The sequence below is a fragment of the Strix uralensis genome, chromosome 5 (assembly GCF_047716275.1).
Source record: "Strix uralensis isolate ZFMK-TIS-50842 chromosome 5, bStrUra1, whole genome shotgun sequence".
Lineage (NCBI taxonomy): Eukaryota > Metazoa > Chordata > Aves > Strigiformes > Strigidae > Strix > Strix uralensis.
In genome coordinates, this window is record NC_133976.1 from 62,107,604 (window position 1) to 62,119,997 (window position 12,394).

The following is a 12,394-nucleotide window of genomic DNA, read 5'->3' on the forward strand; positions in this document are numbered from 1 at the left end:
TATGTTGTCCTGGAGAGCTTGCAGAGCACTGGGGAAAGGCAGGCAGAGAATTCCCTGCTAGCACCTTCTCTGTGCCTGTTCACATTGCTTCGCAGACTCGCTTTTGTGCAGAAAACAGTAACACTTGTTCAGAACGAAAGAAAGCACAGAGCCCCAGATTTTATGTTGTCCTGGAGAGCTTGCAGAGCACTGGGGAAAGGCAGGCAGAGAATTCCCTGCTAGCACCTTCTCTGTGCCTGGGAAGCAGAAGTGTTCACATTGCTCAGCAGAATCGCTTTTGTGCAGAAAACAGTAACACTTGTTCAGAACGAAAGAAAGCACAGAGCCCCAGATTTTATGTTGTCCTGGAGAGCTTGCAGAGCACTGGGGAAAGGCAGGCAGAGAATTCCCTGCTAGCACCTTCTCTGTGCCTGGGAAGCAGAAGTGTTCACATTGCTTCGCAGAATCGCTTTTGTGCAGAAAACAGTAACACTTGTTCAGAACGAAAGAAAGCACAGAGCCCCAGATTTTATGTTGTCCTGGAGAGCTTGCAGAGCACTGGGGAAAGGCAGGCAGAGAATTCCCTGCTAGCACCTTCTCTGTGCCTGGGAAGCAGAAGTGTTCACATTGCTTCGCAGAATCGTTTTTGTGCAGAAAACAGTAACACTTGTTCAGAACGAAAGAAAGCACAGAGCCCCATATTTTATGTTGTCCTGGAGAGCTTGCAGAGCACTGGGGAAAGGCAGGCAGAGAATTCCCTGCTAGCACCTTCTCTGTGCCTGGGAAGCAGAAGTGTTCACATTGCTTCGCAGACTCGCTTTTGTGCAGAAAACAGTAACACTTGTTCAGAACGAAAGAAAGCACAGAGCCCCAGATTTTATGTTGTCCTGGAGAGCTTGCAGAGCACTGGGGAAAGGCAGGCCAAGAATTCCCTGCTAGCACCTTCTCTGTGCCTGGGAAGCAGAAGTGTTCACATTGCTTCGCAGAATCGCTTTTGTGCAGAAAACAGTAACACTTGTTCAGAACGAAAGAAAGCACAGAGCCCCAGATTTTATGTTGTCCTGGAGAGCTTGCAGAGCACTGGGGAAAGGCAGGCAGAGAATTCCCTGCTAGCACCTTCTCTGTGCCTGGGAAGCAGAAGTGTTCACATTGCTCCGCAGAATCGCTTTTGTGCAGAAAACAGTAACACTTGTTCAGAACGAAAGAAAGCACAGAGCCCCAGATTTTATGTTGTCCTGGAGAGCTTGCAGAGCACTGGGGAAAGGCAGGCAGAGAATTCCCTGCTAGCACCTTCTCTGTGCCTGGGAAGCAGAAGTGTTCACATTGCTCCGCAGAATCGCTTTTGTGCAGAAAACAGTAACACTTGTTCAGAACGAAAGAAAGCACAGAGCCCCAGATTTTATGTTGTCCTGGAGAGCTTGCAGAGCACTGGGGAAAGGCAAGCAGAGAATTCACTGCTAGCACCTTCTCTGTGCCTGGGAAGCAGAAGTGTTCACATTGCTTCGCAGAATCGTTTTTGTGCAGAAAACAGTAACACTTGTTCAGAACGAAAGAAAGCACAGAGCCCCAGATTTTATGTTGTCCTGGAGAGCTTGCAGAGCACTGGGGAAAGGCAGGCAGAGAATTCCCTGCTAGCACCTTCTCTGTGCCTGGGAAGCAGAAGTGTTCACATTGCTTCGCAGAATCGCTTTTGTGCAGAAAACAGTAACACTTGTTCAGAACGAAAGAAAGCACAGAGCCCCAGATTTTATGTTGTCCTGGAGAGCTTGCAGAGCACTGGGGAAAGGCAGGCAGAGAATTCCCTGCTAGCACCTTCTCTGTGCCTGGGAAGCAGAAGTGTTCACATTGCTTCGCAGAATCACTTTTGTGCAGAAAACAGTAACACTTGTTCAGAACGAAAGAAAGCACAGAGCCCCAGATTTACTGTTGTCCTGGAGAGCTTGCAGAGCACTGGGGAAAGGCAGGTAGAGAATTCCCTGCTAGCACCTTCTCTGTGCCTGTTCACATTGCTTCGCAGACTCGCTTTTGTGCAGAAAACAGTAACACTTGTTCAGAACGAAAGAAAGCACAGAGCCCCAGATTTTATGTTGTCCTGGAGAGCTTGCAGAGCACTGGGGAAAGGCAGGCAGAGAATTCCCTGCTAGCACCTTCTCTGTGCCTGGGAAGCAGAAGTGTTCACATTGCTTCGCAGAATCGTTTTTGTGCAGAAAACAGTAACACTTGTTCAGAACGAAAGAAAGCACAGAGCCCCATATTTTATGTTGTCCTGGAGAGCTTGCAGAGCACTGGGGAAAGGCAGGCAGAGAATTCCCTGCTAGCACCTTCTCTGTGCCTGGGAAGCAGAAGTGTTCACATTGCTTCGCAGATTCGCTTTTGTGCAGAAAACAGTAACACTTGTTCAGAACGAAAGAAAGCACAGAGCCCCAGATTTTATGTTGTCCTGGAGAGCTTGCAGAGCACTGGGGAAAGGCAGGCAGAGAATTCCCTGCTAGCACCTTCTCTGTGCCTGGGAAGCAGAAGTGTTCACATTGCTTCGCAGAATCGCTTTTGTGCAGAAAACAGTAACACTTGTTCAGAACGAAAGAAAGCACAGAGCCCCAGATTTTATGTTGTCCTGGAGAGCTTGCAGAGCACTGGGGAAAGGCAGGCCAAGAATTCCCTGCTAGCACCTTCTCTGTGCCTGGGAAGCAGTAGTGTTCACATTGCTTCGCAGAATCGCTTTTGTGCAGAAAACACTAACACTTGTTCAGAACGAATGAAAGCACAGAGCCCCAGATTTTATGTTGTCCTGGAGAGCTTGCAGAGCACTGGGGAAAGGCAAGCAGAGAATTCACTGCTAGCACCTTCTCTGTGCCTGGGAAGCAGAAGTGTTCACATTGCTTCGCAGAATCGTTTTTGTGCAGAAAACAGTAACACTTGTTCAGAACGAAAGAAAGCACAGAGCCCCATATTTTATGTTGTCCTGGAGAGCTTGCAGAGCACTGGGGAAAGGCAGGCAGAGAATTCCCTGCTAGCACCTTCTCTGTGCCTGGGAAGCAGAAGTGTTCACATTGCTTCGCAGAATCGCTTTTGTGCAGAAAACACTAACACTTGTTCAGAACGAAAGAAAGCACAGAGCCCCAGATTTTATGTTGTCCTGGAGAGCTTGCAGAGCACTGGGGAAAGGCAGGCAGAGAATTCCCTGCTAGCACCTTCTCTGTGCCTGGGAAGCAGAAGTGTTCACATTGCTTCGCAGAATCGCTTTTGTGCAGAAAACAGTAACACTTGTTCAGAACGAAAGAAAGCACAGAGCCCCAGATTTTATGTTGTCCTGGAGAGCTTGCAGAGCACTGGGGAAAGGCAGGCCAAGAATTCCCTGCTAGCACCTCCTCTGTGCCTGGGAAGCAGAAGTGTTCACATTGCTTCGCAGAATCGCTTTTGTGCAGAAAACAATAACACTTGTTCAGAACGAAAGAAAGCACAGAGCCCCAGATTTACTGTTGTCCTGGAGAGCTTGCAGAGCACTGGGGAAAGGCAGGCAGAGAATTCCCTGCTAGCACCTTCTCTGTGCCTGGGAAGCAGAAGTGTTCACATTGCTTCGCAGAATCGCTTTTGTGCAGAAAACAGTAACACTTGTTCAGAACGAAAGAAAGCACAGAGCCCCAGATTTTATGTTGTCCTGGAGAGCTTGCAGAGCACTGGGGAAAGGCAGGCAGAGAATTCCCTGCTAGCACCTTCTCTGTGCCTGGGAAGCAGAAGTGTTCACATTGCTTCGCAGAATCGCTTTTGTGCAGAAAACAGTAACACTTGTTCAGAACGAAAGAAAGCACAGAGCCCCAGATTTTATGTTGTCCTGGAGAGCTTGCAGAGCACTGGGGAAAGGCAGGCCAAGAATTCCCTGCTAGCACCTCCTCTGTGCCTGGGAAGCAGAAGTGTTCACATTGCTTCGCAGAATCGCTTTTGTGCAGAAAACAATAACACTTGTTCAGAACGAAAGAAAGCACAGAGCCCCAGATTTACTGTTGTCCTGGAGAGCTTGCAGAGCACTGGGGAAAGGCAGGCAGAGAATTCCCTGCTAGCACCTTCTCTGTGCCTGGGAAGCAGAAGTGTTCACATTGCTTCGCAGAATCGCTTTTGTGCAGAAAACAGTAACACTTGTTCAGAACGAAAGAAAGCACAGAGCCCCAGATTTTATGTTGTCCTGGAGAGCTTGCAGAGCACTGGGGAAAGGCAGGCAGAGAATTCCCTGCTAGCACCTTCTCTGTGCCTGGGAAGCAGAAGTGTTCACATTGCTTCGCAGAATCGCTTTTGTGCAGAAAACAGTAACACTTGTTCAGAACGAAAGAAAGCACAGAGCCCCAGATTTTATGTTGTCCTGGAGAGCTTGCAGAGCACTGGGGAAAGGCAGGCCAAGAATTCCCTGCTAGCACCTTCTCTGTGCCTGGGAAGCAGAAGTGTTCACATTGCTTCGCAGAATCGCTTTTGTGCAGAAAACACTAACACTTGTTCAGAACGAAAGAAAGCACAGAGCCCCAGATTTGCTGTTGTCCTGGAGAGCTTGCAGAGCACTGGGGAAAGGCAAGCAGAGAATTCACTGCTAGCACCTTCTCTGTGCCTGGGAAGCAGAAGTGTTCACATTGCTTCGCAGAATCGTTTTTGTGCAGAAAACAGTAACACTTGTTCAGAACGAAAGAAAGCACAGAGCCCCATATTTTATGTTGTCCTGGAGAGCTTGCAGAGCACTGGGGAAAGGCAGGCCGAGAATTCCCTGCTAGCACCTTCTCTGTGCCTGGGAAGCAGAAGTGTTCACATTGCTTCGCAGAATCGCTTTTGTGCAGAAAACACTAACACTTGTTCAGAACGAAAGAAAGCACAGAGCCCCAGATTTTATGTTGTCCTGGAGAGCTTGCAGAGCACTGGGGAAAGGCAGGCAGAGAATTCCCTGCTAGCACCTTCTCTGTGCCTGGGAAGCAGAAGTGTTCACATTGCTTCGCAGAATCGCTTTTGTGCAGAAAACAGTAACACTTGTTCAGAACAAAAGAAAGCACAGAGCCCCAGATTTTATGTTGTCCTGGAGAGCTTGCAGAGCACTGGGGAAAGGCAGGCAGAGAATTCCCTGCTAGCACCTTCTCTGTGCCTGTTCACATTGCTTCGCAGACTCGCTTTTGTGCAGAAAACAGTAACACTTGTTCAGAACGAAAGAAAGCACAGAGCCCCAGATTTTATGTTGTCCTGGAGAGCTTGCAGAGCACTGGGGAAAGGCAGGCAGAGAATTCACTGCTAGCACCTTCTCTGTGCCTGGGAAGCAGAAGTGTTCACATTGCTTCGCAGAATCGCTTTTGTGCAGAAAACACTAACACTTGTTCAGAACGAAAGAAAGCACAGAGCCCCAGATTTTATGTTGTCCTGGAGAGCTTGCAGAGCACTGGGGAAAGGCAGGCAGAGAATTCCCTGCTAGCACCTTCTCTGTGCCTGGGAAGCAGAAGTGTTCACATTGCTTCGCAGAATCGTTTTTGTGCAGAAAACAGTAACACTTGTTCAGAACGAAAGAAAGCACAGAGCCCCAGATTTTATGTTGTCCTGGAGAGCTTGCAGAGCACTGGGGAAAGGCAGGCAGAGAATTCCCTGCTAGCACCTTCTCTGTGCCTGGGAAGCAGAAGTGTTCACATTGCTTCGCAGAATCGCTTTTGTGCAGAAAACAGTAACACTTGTTCAGAACGAAAGAAAGCACAGAGCCCCAGATTTTATGTTGTCCTGGAGAGCTTGCAGAGCACTGGGGAAAGGCAGGCAGAGAATTCCCTGCTAGCACCTTCTCTGTGCCTGGGAAGCAGAAGTGTTCACATTGCTTTGCAGAATCGCTTTTGTGCAGAAAACACTAACACTTGTTCAGAACGAAAGAAAGCACAGAGCCCCAGATTTTATGTTGTCCTGGAGAGCTTGCAGAGCACTGGGGAAAGGCAAGCAGAGAATTCACTGCTAGCACCTTCTCTGTGCCTGGGAAGCAGAAGTGTTCACATTGCTTCGCAGAATCGTTTTTGTGCAGAAAACAGTAACACTTGTTCAGAACGAAAGAAAGCACAGAGCCCCATATTTTATGTTGTCCTGGAGAGCTTGCAGAGCACTGGGGAAAGGCAGGCAGAGAATTCCCTGCTAGCACCTTCTCTGTGCCTGGGAAGCAGAAGTGTTCACATTGCTTCGCAGACTCGCTTTTGTGCAGAAAACAGTAACACTTGTTCAGAACGAAAGAAAGCACAGAGCCCCAGATTTTATGTTGTCCTGGAGAGCTTGCAGAGCACTGGGGAAAGGCAGGCCAAGAATTCCCTGCTAGCACCTTCTCTGTGCCTGGGAAGCAGAAGTGTTCACATTGCTTCGCAGAATCGCTTTTGTGCAGAAAACAGTAACACTTGTTCAGAACGAAAGAAAGCACAGAGCCCCAGATTTTATGTTGTCCTGGAGAGCTTGCAGAGCACTGGGGAAAGGCAGGCAGAGAATTCCCTGCTAGCACCTTCTCTGTGCCTGGGAAGCAGAAGTGTTCACATTGCTCCGCAGAATCGCTTTTGTGCAGAAAACAGTAACACTTGTTCAGAACGAAAGAAAGCACAGAGCCCCAGATTTTATGTTGTCCTGGAGAGCTTGCAGAGCACTGGGGAAAGGCAAGCAGAGAATTCCCTGCTAGCACCTTCTCTGTGCCTGGGAAGCAGAAGTGTTCACATTGCTTCGCAGAATCGCTTTTGTGCAGAAAACAGTAACACTTGTTCAGAACGAAAGAAAGCACAGAGCCCCAGATTTTATGTTGTCCTGGAGAGCTTGCAGAGCACTGGGGAAAGGCAGGCAGAGAATTCCCTGCTAGCACCTTCTCTGTGCCTGGGAAGCAGAAGTGTTCACATTGCTTCGCAGAATCGCTTTTGTGCAGAAAACAGTAACACTTGTTCAGAACGAAAGAAAGCACAGAGCCCCAGATTTTATGTTGTCCTGGAGAGCTTGCAGAGCACTGGGGAAAGGCAGGCAGAGAATTCCCTGCTAGCACCTTCTCTGTGCCTGGGAAGCAGAAGTGTTCACATTGCTTCGCAGAATCGCTTTTGTGCAGAAAACAGTAACACTTGTTCAGAACGAAAGAAAGCACAGAGCCCCAGATTTACTGTTGTCCTGGAGAGCTTGCAGAGCACTGGGGAAAGGCAGGTAGAGAATTCCCTGCTAGCACCTTCTCTGTGCCTGTTCACATTGCTTCGCAGACTCGCTTTTGTGCAGAAAACAGTAACACTTGTTCAGAACGAAAGAAAGCACAGAGCCCCAGATTTTATGTTGTCCTGGAGAGCTTGCAGAGCACTGGGGAAAGGCAGGCAGAGAATTCCCTGCTAGCACCTTCTCTGTGCCTGGGAAGCAGAAGTGTTCACATTGCTTCGCAGACTCGCTTTTGTGCAGAAAACAGTAACACTTGTTCAGAACGAAAGAAAGCACAGAGCCCCAGATTTTATGTTGTCCTGGAGAGCTTGCAGAGCACTGGGGAAAGGCAGGTAGAGAATTCCCTGCTAGCACCTTCTCTGTGCCTGGGAAGCAGAAGTGTTCACATTGCTTCGCAGAATCGCTTTTGTGCAGAAAACAGTAACACTTGTTCAGAACAAAAGAAAGCACAGAGCCCCAGATTTACTGTTGTCCTGGAGAGCTTGCAGAGCACTGGGGAAAGGCAGGCAGAGAATTCCCTGCTAGCACCTTCTCTGTGCCTGGGAAGCAGAAGTGTTAACATTGCTTCGCAGAATCGCTTTTGTGCAGAAAACAGTAACACGTGTTCAGAACGAAAGAAAGCACAGAGCCCCAGATTTTATGTTGTCCTGGAGAGCTTGCAGAGCACTGGGGAAAGGCAGGCAGAGAATTCCCTGCTAGCACCTTCTCTGTGCCTGTTCACATTGCTTCGCAGACTCGCTTTTGTGCAGAAAACATTAACACTTGTTCAGAACGAAAGAAAGCACAGAGCCCCAGATTTTATGTTTTCCTGGAGAGCTTGCAGAGCACTGGGGAAAGGCAGGCAGAGAATTCCCTGCTAGCACCTTCTCTGTGCCTGGGAAACAGAAGTGTTCACATTGCTTCGCAGAATCGCTTTTGTGCAGAAAACAGTAACACTTGTTCAGAACGAAAGAAAGCACAGAGCCCCAGATTTTATGTTGTCCTGGAGAGCTTGCAGAGCACTGGGGAAAGGCAGGCAGAGAATTCCCTGCTAGCACCTTCTCTGTGCCTGGGAAGCAGAAGTGTTCACATTGCTTCGCAGAATCGCTTTTGTGCAGAAAACAGTAACACTTGTTCAGAACGAAAGAAAGCACAGAGCCCCAGATTTTATGTTGTCCTGGAGAGCTTGCAGAGCACTGGGGAAAGGCAGGCAGAGAATTCCCTGCTAGCACCTTCTCTGTGCCTGGGAAGCAGAAGTGTTCACATTGCTTCGCAGAATCGTTTTTGTGCAGAAAACAGTAACACTTGTTCAGAACGAAAGAAAGCACAGAGCCCCAGATTTTATGTTGTCCTGGAGAGCTTGCAGAGCACTGGGGAAAGGCAGGCAGAGAATTCCCTGCTAGCACCTTCTCTGTGCCTGGGAAGCAGAAGTGTTCACATTGCTTCGCAGAATCGCTTTTGTGCAGAAAACAGTAACACTTGTTCAGAACGAAAGAAAGCACAGAGCCCCAGATTTTATGTTGTCCTGGAGAGCTTGCAGAGCACTGGGGAAAGGCAGGCAGAGAATTCCCTGCTAGCACCTTCTCTGTGCCTGGGAAGCAGAAGTGTTCACATTGCTTCGCAGAATCGCTTTTGTGCAGAAAACAGTAACACTTGTTCAGAACGAAAGAAAGCACAGAGCCCCAGATTTACTGTTGTCCTGGAGAGCTTGCAGAGCACTGGGGAAAGGCAGGTAGAGAATTCCCTGCTAGCACCTTCTCTGTGCCTGTTCACATTGCTTCGCAGACTCGCTTTTGTGCAGAAAACAGTAACACTTGTTCAGAACGAAAGAAAGCACAGAGCCCCAGATTTTATGTTGTCCTGGAGAGCTTGCAGAGCACTGGGGAAAGGCAGGCAGAGAATTCCCTGCTAGCACCTTCTCTGTGCCTGGGAAGCAGAAGTGTTCACATTGCTTTGCAGAATCGCTTTTGTGCAGAAAACACTAACACTTGTTCAGAACGAAAGAAAGCACAGAGCCCCAGATTTTATGTTGTCCTGGAGAGCTTGCAGAGCACTGGGGAAAGGCAAGCAGAGAATTCACTGCTAGCACCTTCTCTGTGCCTGGGAAGCAGAAGTGTTCACATTGCTTCGCAGAATCGTTTTTGTGCAGAAAACAGTAACACTTGTTCAGAACGAAAGAAAGCACAGAGCCCCATATTTTATGTTGTCCTGGAGAGCTTGCAGAGCACTGGGGAAAGGCAGGCAGAGAATTCCCTGCTAGCACCTTCTCTGTGCCTGGGAAGCAGAAGTGTTCACATTGCTTCGCAGAATCGCTTTTGTGCAGAAAACAGTAACACTTGTTCAGAACGAAAGAAAGCACAGAGCCCCAGATTTTATGTTGTCCTGGAGAGCTTGCAGAGCACTGGGGAAAGGCAGGCCAAGAATTCCCTGCTAGCACCTTCTCTGTGCCTGGGAAGCAGAAGTGTTCACATTGCTTCGCAGAATCGCTTTTGTGCAGAAAACAGTAACACTTGTTCAGAACGAAAGAAAGCACAGAGCCCCAGATTTTATGTTGTCCTGGAGAGCTTGCAGAGCACTGGGGAAAGGCAGGCAGAGAATTCCCTGCTAGCACCTTCTCTGTGCCTGGGAAGCAGAAGTGTTCACATTGCTCCGCAGAATCGCTTTTGTGCAGAAAACAGTAACACTTGTTCAGAACGAAAGAAAGCACAGAGCCCCAGATTTTATGTTGTCCTGGAGAGCTTGCAGAGCACTGGGGAAAGGCAGGCAGAGAATTCCCTGCTAGCACCTTCTCTGTGCCTGGGAAGCAGAAGTGTTCACATTGCTCCGCAGAATCGCTTTTGTGCAGAAAACACTAACACTTGTTCAGAACGAAAGAAAGCACAGAGCCCCAGATTTTATGTTGTCCTGGAGAGCTTGCAGAGCACTGGGGAAAGGCAAGCAGAGAATTCACTGCTAGCACCTTCTCTGTGCCTGGGAAGCAGAAGTGTTCACATTGCTTCGCAGAATCGTTTTTGTGCAGAAAACAGTAACACTTGTTCAGAACGAAAGAAAGCACAGAGCCCCAGATTTTATGTTGTCCTGGAGAGCTTGCAGAGCACTGGGGAAAGGCAGGCAGAGAATTCCCTGCTAGCACCTTCTCTGTGCCTGGGAAGCAGAAGTGTTCACATTGCTTCGCAGAATCGCTTTTGTGCAGAAAACAGTAACACTTGTTCAGAACGAAAGAAAGCACAGAGCCCCAGATTTTATGTTGTCCTGGAGAGCTTGCAGAGCACTGGGGAAAGGCAGGCAGAGAATTCCCTGCTAGCACCTTCTCTGTGCCTGGGAAGCAGAAGTGTTCACATTGCTTCGCAGAATCGCTTTTGTGCAGAAAACAGTAACACTTGTTCAGAACGAAAGAAAGCACAGAGCCCCAGATTTACTGTTGTCCTGGAGAGCTTGCAGAGCACTGGGGAAAGGCAGGTAGAGAATTCCCTGCTAGCACCTTCTCTGTGCCTGTTCACATTGCTTCGCAGACTCGCTTTTGTGCAGAAAACAGTAACACTTGTTCAGAACGAAAGAAAGCACAGAGCCCCAGATTTTATGTTGTCCTGGAGAGCTTGCAGAGCACTGGGGAAAGGCAGGCAGAGAATTCCCTGCTAGCACCTTCTCTGTGCCTGGGAAGCAGAAGTGTTCACATTGCTTCGCAGAATCGCTTTTGTGCAGAAAACAGTAACACTTGTTCAGAACGAAAGAAAGCACAGAGCCCCAGATTTTATGTTGTCCTGGAGAGCTTGCAGAGCACTGGGGAAAGGCAGGTAGAGAATTCCCTGCTAGCACCTTCTCTGTGCCTGGGAAGCAGAAGTGTTCACATTGCTTCGCAGAATCGCTTTTGTGCAGAAAACAGTAACACTTGTTCAGAACAAAAGAAAGCACAGAGCCCCAGATTTACTGTTGTCCTGGAGAGCTTGCAGAGCACTGGGGAAAGGCAGGCAGAGAATTCCCTGCTAGCACCTTCTCTGTGCCTGGGAAGCAGAAGTGTTAACATTGCTTCGCAGAATCGCTTTTGTGCAGAAAACAGTAACACGTGTTCAGAACGAAAGAAAGCACAGAGCCCCAGATTTTATGTTGTCCTGGAGAGCTTGCAGAGCACTGGGGAAAGGCAGGCAGAGAATTCCCTGCTAGCACCTTCTCTGTGCCTGTTCACATTGCTTCGCAGACTCGCTTTTGTGCAGAAAACATTAACACTTGTTCAGAACGAAAGAAAGCACAGAGCCCCAGATTTTATGTTTTCCTGGAGAGCTTGCAGAGCACTGGGGAAAGGCAGGCAGAGAATTCCCTGCTAGCACCTTCTCTGTGCCTGGGAAACAGAAGTGTTCACATTGCTTCGCAGAATCGCTTTTGTGCAGAAAACAGTAACACTTGTTCAGAACGAAAGAAAGCACAGAGCCCCAGATTTTATGTTGTCCTGGAGAGCTTGCAGAGCACTGGGGAAAGGCAGGTAGAGAATTCCCTGCTAGCACCTTCTCTGTGCCTGGGAAGCAGAAGTGTTCACATTGCTTCGCAGAATCGCTTTTGTGCAGAAAACAGTAACACTTGTTCAGAACGAAAGAAAGCACAGAGCCCCAGATTTTATGTTGTCCTGGAGAGCTTGCAGAGCACTGGGGAAAGGCAGGCAGAGAATTCCCTGCTAGCACCTTCTCTGTGCCTGGGAAGCAGAAGTGTTCACATTGCTTCGCAGAATCGCTTTTGTGCAGAAAACAGTAACACTTGTTCAGAACGAAAGAAAGCACAGAGCCCCAGATTTTATGTTGTCCTGGAGAGCTTGCAGAGCACTGGGGAAAGGCAGGCCAAGAATTCCCTGCTAGCACCTTCTCTGTGCCTGGGAAGCAGAAGTGTTCACATTGCTTCGCAGAATCGCTTTTGTGCAGAAAACAGTAACACTTGTTCAGAACGAAAGAAAGCACAGAGCCCCAGATTTTATGTTGTCCTGGAGAGCTTGCAGAGCACTGGGGAAAGGCAGGCAGAGAATTCCCTGCTAGCACCTTCTCTGTGCCTGGGAAGCAGAAGTGTTCACATTGCTTCGCAGAATCGCTTTTGTGCAGAAAACAGTAACACTTGTTCAGAACGAAAGAAAGCACAGAGCCCCAGATTTACTGTTGTCCTGGAGAGCTTGCAGAGCACTGGGGAAAGGCAGGTAGAGAATTCCCTGCTAGCACCTTCTCTGTGCCTGTTCACATTGCTTCGCAGACTCGCTTTTGTGCAGAAAACAGTAACACTTGTTCAGAACGAAAGAAAG